The sequence below is a fragment of the Lithobates pipiens genome, unplaced genomic scaffold (assembly GCF_037356315.1).
Source record: "Lithobates pipiens isolate NorthernLeopardFrog02 unplaced genomic scaffold, aLitPip1_a1.2 Scaffold_52, whole genome shotgun sequence".
Taxonomy (NCBI): domain Eukaryota; kingdom Metazoa; phylum Chordata; class Amphibia; order Anura; family Ranidae; genus Lithobates; species Lithobates pipiens.
This window is the reverse complement of record NW_027507875.1, coordinates 4,247,763-4,253,719: the sequence shown is the minus strand read 5'-3', so window position 1 is coordinate 4,253,719 and position 5,957 is coordinate 4,247,763. Positions and strand designations below refer to the sequence as shown.

General features: G+C 49.5%; 3 pseudogenes; all 3 read left to right on the top strand.

The window, feature by feature from the left end:
* Positions 1-1,302: 1,302 nt before the first annotated feature.
* Positions 1,303-1,421, top strand: LOC143957249 (5S ribosomal RNA; annotated as a pseudogene).
* Positions 1,422-5,356: 3,935 nt separating this feature from the next.
* On the top strand, positions 5,357-5,475 carry LOC143957418 (5S ribosomal RNA; annotated as a pseudogene).
* A 95-nt stretch (positions 5,476-5,570) lies between these two features.
* Positions 5,571-5,690, top strand: LOC143957635 (5S ribosomal RNA; annotated as a pseudogene).
* The last annotated feature ends 267 nt before the right edge of the window (positions 5,691-5,957 follow it).

The window sequence follows — 5,957 nt, the reverse complement described above, 5'->3', positions numbered from 1 at the left end:
CGGAGGGAATCTAGGATGTCCAATAATTGGGGTCATAGGAGAAGGGAAGTAAGTCAGGTGGGAAAGGTGAAAAAAACTATCCATCTCGGCGAGCGAGGGGCCAATTAACGGGTGAGTAGTCACACAGGGCTCCAATGGCCTCCCCGCCCAAGGCAGACCAGTCAGTGGAACCCGCACCATCTCCTGCTCTAGCTTGACCCATAGCTTCAGTTCCCCATGCCGGTGTCTTATCACATATGGTCCCCCATCGGATAGTGTCCGCTGTGTGCTGCGCATGCGCAGTACACAGCAACACAGATTCCGAAAATTGCCGAGCATGAACGGCGCCTGCGCACTGAGTCCAGGTTCTATCCCCACTATCCAAGTGGACATAGAGTAAGAATATAAAAGAGCCGAGCGCAGCGAGGCCGAGCCCGAAGCGTGGCGAGCGAAGCTCGCCTGCGAGGGGCCCTCTAATATTCACAACCCTATGTCCGCTTGGATGGTGGGGCTACCACCTCCACTTACCGCGCAGGCGCCGTTCGGCTTCGGAGATTTTCCGAAGCTTCGTCTGCTCCGTACTGCGCATGCGCAGTACGGCGCAGACACTATATCATGGCCGGACAGTATATGGCAGAACACCAGCACCAGTCAACCACCGGTGTCATCTGCATTGCTGTGTAATATAGAGCAGGGTCCGGGAAGCCAATACCTCCCCGCAATTTCGGTCGCAACAGCATTGCCCTACCAATACGCATATGTTTTCCGCGCCAGAGGAACTTGATAAAGGTTGAGCGAACCGCATGAAAGAAAGTCTGGGGTATTTTGATAGGGAAGGCTTGTAGTAGATACAGAAGTCGTGGCATTGCGTTCATATTACAGCGTCCGAACCATGACAGAGCTAGTGGGTCCCATCTCTTAGGGTCCGCTGTAAGCCCATAGGCTTCTTTTTATGTTGTTGGCTTTGACCTGTTTTTTTTGCTTGTTTCTCAAGGCGACCATCTTGGCGTTTGTCAAGAGGGTTGGGCGTGTCTTGAAGAGAATGCTTACGGCCACATCAACCTGAAAGCACCCGATCTCGTCTGATTTCAGAGGCTAAGCAGCGTCAGGCCTGGTTTGTACCTGGATGGGAGACTGCCTGGGAAGACCAGGTGCCATAGAAGGATCTGGTCTGGTTAGTGTCTTGATTGGGAGATCGCCTGGGAATACTGGATGCCGTAGGCTTCTTTTTATGTTGTTGGCTTTGACCTGTTTTTTTTAGCTTGTTTCCCAAGGTGACCATCTTGGCCTTTGTCAAGAGGCTTCAGAGTGCCCAAAGAGAGTGCCTACGGCCAAATCACCCTGAAAGAGCCCAATCTCATCTGATCTCGGAGGCTAAGCAGCGATGGGCCTGGTTAGTACCTGGATGGGAGACAGCTTGGGAATACCAGGTGCCGTAGGCTTCTCATTATGTTGTCGGCGTTGACCTGTTTTATTTTCCCTTGTTTCCCAAGGTGACCATCTTGGCATGTGTCAAGAGGGTTGAGAGTGCACAAAGAAATTGACTATGAGCACAACACCCTGAAAGCGCCCAATCTCGTTTGGTCTCAGAAGCTGAGCAGGGTTGGGCCTGGTTTGTACCTGGATGGGAGACCGCCTGGGTTTTCCAGATGCCGCAGGCTTATTTTTATGTTGTTGGTGTTGACCTGTTTTTTTCGCTTGTTTCCCAAAGTGATCATCTTGGCATTTGTCAAGAGGGTTGAGAGTGCCTAAAGAGATCGCTTACAGCCGCATCACCCTGAAAGCACCCTATCTCTTCTGATCTCAGAGGCTAAGAAGGGTTGGGCCTAGTTAGTACTTGAATGGGAGACGGCCTTGGAATACTAGGTGCCGTAGTCTTCTTTTTATGTTGTTGGCGTTGACCTGTTTTTTTTCGCTTGTTTCCCAGGGTGACTATCTTGGCATTTTTCAAGAGGGATGAGAGTGCCCAAAGAGATTGCCTATGGGCACATCACCCTGAAAGCGCCCAATCTCCGCTGATCTCAGAGGCTAGAAAGGGTCGCGCCTTGTTAATACCTGGATGGGAGACCGTCTGGAATTACTAGGTGCGGTAGGCTTCTTTTTATGTTGTTGGCGTTGACTTGTTTTTTTTTGTTTGTTTCCCAAGGTGACCATCTTGGCGTTTGTCAAGAGGGTTGAGCGTGCCTGAAAAAATCTACTATGGCTGCATCACCCTGAAAGAGCCAAATCTCATTTGATCTCAGAGGCTAAGCAGGGTTGGGACCTAGTTAGTACCTGGATGGGAGAACGCCTGGGTTTTCTCGATGCCATAGGCTTTTTTTAAGTTGTTGGCATTGACTTATTTTTTATTTTTTTGTTTTATTCTTTTATTAAGTATAAGTAGAACAACATAAATATAACAGTCAACCATACAGCATGACCCAGGGTCACAATTACATGGTAACAAAAAACAGGCAGCCAAATAACTCTGGGTTCTCAGAGGGGAGTCCTAGAGTTTCATGCAGAAATGAGAGAAACCCCACCTCGGACATGTAGTACAGTATAACTAATGCAGCCCTGTTCGGACAAATGTAATCATGGAGAGCAACTGGGACCACAGCGAGCCAGCTTATCATGACCTATGTGAACCAGAGTAAAATATGAGCCGGTCGTGTCCAGAACCCTGGGGCTCTTCTGGGTCCCAAAGGCTAGTAAGGAGACAAGGCACAGTCAAAAGGGAGGACGGGGGAAGAAGAGAGTGCAAAGACGGAGAGAGAGGAGGGGGGGGGATGGCGGCGGGGAAAAATAGAAAAATAAAGACAAAAAGGGAGGGGGGGGGGGATGCCACCGAGGGCAGACATGGCCTACGTAGGTAAACGTTAGATGTTCAGTCTTTTTCTGGGACAGGGGCGCTGCTCACCTCCCGAATGTAGTCTCAAGTACCAGAAAAATACCTCCAGGGCCTCCATGTAACACTAAATGCCTCTTCAGTGTTGTGAAGGGTGGCGGTCAATTCTTCCATCCAGAGAATATGATTGACTTTGGAATACCACAGCACCTTGGATGGGGGGCTGAGGCTGCCTCCACAGTGTGGGAATGCAGGCCCGGGCGGCGTTCAGGAGTTGCATCGGGAGGGTTTTTTTGTATTTTCAAACAGGCTGTTCGGTCAAGTGTAGAAGGCACGCTGCTGGGTTGTCTGCGATATCTACATTTCTGAGAGTTTTTATCGTCTCGGTCACCTCCACCCAAAAGTTCCTCAAGGCCGGGCATGCCCAGAAAATGTGTCCCATGGTCCCCGTATCTGAATTGCACCTCCAACAAACATCCGGGATCGATCTATTCATTTTATTCAGAAGGTATGGGACTCTATACCAGCGTGAGACTATCTTGTATCCTGATTCTTGATATTGATTTGCGATGGAAGCTTTATGTACTAATGTCAGGATCTTGCCTATCTGTTGTGGGGTAAATGTGATGCCAAAGTCCCTCTCCCATTTGTGGATAAATGGTGGGGTCGACTCCTCCTCCTGACTACTTAATAGGTTGCACAGGAGGGAGAGGGTGTGTCGCACAGGTTCCTTTTGGTGACAGATGGATTCATAGGGTGTCAGGTCTCTAGGAGTGTAGGGGGCCCTTTGTATGGCCAGAAGAAAGTGATGAAGTTGATAAGCACTAAACAAGTCAAGCGGAGGGTCAGAAAGCTTGGCGACAGTTTGCGTGGTCGGGAGCCCTCCCGAGGGCCACACCTCTCCCAGACGCTGTTTCCCCACCACTGTCAACTGTCGCAGTTTCTTGTTGGTAAATCCCGGTGGGAAGTCTGGATTACCTATAACCGGAGTCATTGGTGACGGCAAGGGAGCAATGTGTGTGCAGCGGAACAACCTCCGCACAACAGCCAACGTAGCTCCCACTACGGGGTGATCTCTGAGGTCTTTTTGTAGGGAGGACAGGAGCCACGGGGAGGTCAATAGGGGAATGGATCCATCCTCAATCTCCATCTCCACCCACTGCTTGTGTGGGCCATTAGAATGCCAATCAACGACTCTCACTAGCAGAGTCACTCTGTAGTATTGTCTCAGATCTGGGAGACCCAGACCCCCCTTGTCCTTTGGTCTGGCAAGCAATTGCAAACGGGCTCTGGGCGGTTTGCGTGGCCAAATAAAGTCCCGGAGCAGCACCTGCAGTTGTCTGAAAAAAATTGGTGGTAACCGGATCGGTAATGTCTGGAACAAGTATAAAATCCGCGGGAGGGCCGTCATTTTGAATGCATTACAGCGCCTGAACCAGGTCAGTGTTAAAGCATGCCAGTTTCCCAAATCAGATTTCAGTCTATTCAGGAGAGGGACAAAATTAAGCGGGTACAATTGCGCCAAATCCGCTGCGATGTCAACGCCCAGGTAACGTATAGATTTTTCAGCTCAGTAGAATGGAAAAGCGGAGCGTAGCCTCTTGGCCTCACCATCCGGGACCGATATATTCAATACAGCCAAAGGTGCAATTGATTTTATAGTTTGATAGGCTGCCGTATCGCCGGAGAGCCGCGAGTATATTGGGAAGCGAAATGTGTGGATTGGAGACGAAAGAAATTAGATCGTTAGCGTACGCCGCAATTTTGTGGTGTGCCGAGGGTTTGGATATGCCAGTAATATTCGGGTCATTCCGAACGTGACACATAAGTGGTTCCAGTGTCAGAATAAAAATTAGGGGAGACAGAGGGCACCCCTGCCTCGTCCCATTAGTGATGGGGAAAGAGTCCGAGCACTCTGAAAGCACCCAATCTCGTCTGATCTTGGAGGCTAAGAAGAGTCAGGCCTGGTTAGTACCTGGATGGGAGACCACCTGGGAATACCAGTTATTGTAGGCTTCTTTTTATGTTGTTGGCCTTGATTCGTTTTGTTTTTTTTTCGCTTGTTTCCCAAGGTGACCATCTTGGCATTTGTCAAGAGGGTTGAGAGTGCCCAAAGAGTTCGCTTACAGCAGCATCACCCTGAAAGAGCCCTATCTCTTCTCATCTCTGAGGCTAAGAAGGGTTGGGCCTAGTTAGTCCCTGGATGGGAGATGGCTTTGGAATACCAGGTGCCGTAGTCTTCTTTTTATGTTGTTGACATTGACCTGTTTTTTTTTCGCTTGTTTCCCAAGGTGATGTTGTCAAGAGGGTTGAGAGTGCCCAAAGAGATTGCCTATGGGCACATAAGCCTGAAAGCGCCCGATCTCCTCTGATCTCAGAGGCTAAACAGGGTCGGGCCTTGCTAGTACCTGGATTGGAGACCACCTGGGAATACTAGGTGCTGGAGGCTTATTTTTATGTTGTTGGCGTTGACTTGTTTTTTTGTTTTTTTGTTTACCAAGGTGACCATCTTGGTGTTTGTCAAGAGGGTTGAGAGTGCTTGAAGAGCTCGCCTATGGCCACATAACCCTGAAAGCACCAGATCTCGTCTGATCTCAGAGACTAAACAGGGTCGGGCCTTGTTAATACCTGGATGGGAGACCACCTGGGAATACTAGGTGCTGTAGACTTATTCTCATGTTGTTGGCGTTGACTTGATTTTTTTGTTTGTTTCCCAAGGTGACCATATTGGCGTTAGTCAAGGTTGAGAGTGCCTGAAGAAATCTCCTACGCCCACACCACCCTGAAAGAGCCCAATCTCATCTGATCTCAGAGGCTAAGCAGGGTTGGGACCAGTTTAGTACCTGGATGGGAGACCGCCTGGGATTTCCAGATGCCGTAGGCTTCTTTTTATGTTGTGGCCATTGACCTATTTTTTTCCGCTTGTTTCCAAGGTGACCATCTTGGTGTTTGTCAAGAGAGTTGAGAGTGCCTGAAGATATTGGCTACGGCCACATCACCCTGAATCTGTTCCATCTCATCTGATCTTGGAGGCTAAGCAGGGTCCGGCCTGGTTAATGCCTGGATGGGAGACCGCCTGGGAATACCAGGTGTCGTAGGCTTCTTTTTTTTCAAATATAATTTTTTCTCCAAATAGGGGAAGACGGTCCCC